Here is a 2,001-nt window from a genome sequence, read left to right on the forward strand (position 1 = left end):
TCAAAAATATGAAATTCGCCCTGACCGGTTTGGCTCAGTGGATAGAGCATCAGCCTGTGGATTGAAGGGTCCCAGGTTCAATTCCGGTCAAGGGCACATGACTGGGTTGCGGGCTCAATCCCCAGTAGGGGGTGTGCAAGAGGCAGCCGATCAATGATACTCTCTCATCATTGATGTTTCTATCTCTCTCTCCCTCTCCCTTCCTCTCTGAAATCAATAAAAATATATTAAACAAACAAACAAACTTGTAAATATGTGCAAAATACATATATTTTGAATGATATATAACATATAAAATTTTAATTGTAACAATAATCAAATACTTAAAACTAAAACAGTAATATAATATATTTAATCTATTTCTGTGTGTTTATATTAAATGGTAATGTTTAAGAAGATTATTAAAAAACTGAGCCCTATCTTTGTCATCTATTAGCTATGTTACCTTAGACATGTTATTTACCTTCTTTCCCAATTTAAATAAAGTAATTTACTAACACATGCAAGACATTCATAGGACTTTAATAAATCAGTAAAAGCAAAGTGTTTATTATTATTATCAAATATAATTTTATATTATGATGAGGCAGATTTCAAAGAAAAAATAACAAGAAAGATTGGACTAGGGCTAGCATTTACTCATCTAAATTTTACTGAATTACTTTATAAAATTTTAAACAAAATATATTCTTTAAATTCTACATAAATGAATATCAACTTATATCCTCATATTAATTTTAATATTTTTAAACTTAGTACTACCAGTTGTTATATTCTTCTGTATTAATGGGTGCCTATATGAATCTTTTAGGGTTTCAAAGTAGCCTTTTCTTCTATATTTTAAGGATGTTTTACTCTGCTAATCATTGCCCATTTTAATATCTCTTTGAAATAAAAATCTAGGTGCTAGATTGCTTTTAGCTCTTTAATCGGAAACACCATGAAGACATATAAACAATCAAGGGGAAAAAATCAAGGCATGGGTCATTGAGCGCAAGCTGTCTATTTCTAAATTGTGAAAAATAATCCTGTCTGCCATAAATCAAATATATCTTATGAGATAAATTCAATACATTGCCTACCCAGAGTGCATTAGTTTTATTGATTTTTCCATGTTTTACTTATTTAATATTTTAAGTTATAGAGCATTTGCATGCTAACTTTCAAAGACCCTAGCAAAACCCATAAATGTATTCACATTATCATCTCCTTAGTAATAAATTTAAAGTATGGCATTTAGTGTTATTTTTTAAAGAACTTACCACTATCACCACCACCATGACTAATTATATAACTTTCAGGCATTAATAGCTGGATCTGGCACTATAGCATGCTTTATATACAGAAATATCCAATAATGCACATTATCATTTCTTCCAGTATTGTGATTGCAATAAATCCCTTTCATTTTCCCAGGCACTGAATGATTTGGATTTGTGCTAGAAATATTTAAACACCTCTGACTGTCAAGATAATGTTTCTAAAATAAGGCTGAAGCAATAAGCACAGGTAGAATTGAGGATGATTGGAAGAGGGAGGAAAAATCTGGGCTGGATTATTACAAGATGCTTAATAAAGCTAAGTAAAATTTAAGGAAGTAAATACAGTTATATTTTACATATAAAACTGTCAGTTAATGTTCTTCTACCCTCTTGTATATCTTTCTAATATTTTTCACCTATATGTGTATTGATGTTAAATGAATATCACAGCTCAAAGTTTTAGTTCTAGAAAAAAATTGATAAATTTGTTACATAATTGTGAAAGGAAAAGAAGTCCTTTTTATGGATGTATCAGGTCCTTTAGTTACTGTCCACCTCCACTCATCAGATAGGAAACTTTATATGGATTGACATTGTATCACTAACATAAATATTAAAACTCCTTCTTCTTTATCTCCTACCTTTCTTTCACTATTTCCCCAATGAATGACTGTGAGAGTGTTCTGAAATCGTACGTGACTATTCACAATGATGGGTATATTGACATACTTTGTATGCA

The sequence above is a fragment of the Myotis davidii genome, unplaced genomic scaffold (assembly GCF_000327345.1).
Source record: "Myotis davidii unplaced genomic scaffold, ASM32734v1 scaffold2, whole genome shotgun sequence".
Lineage (NCBI taxonomy): Eukaryota > Metazoa > Chordata > Mammalia > Chiroptera > Vespertilionidae > Myotis > Myotis davidii.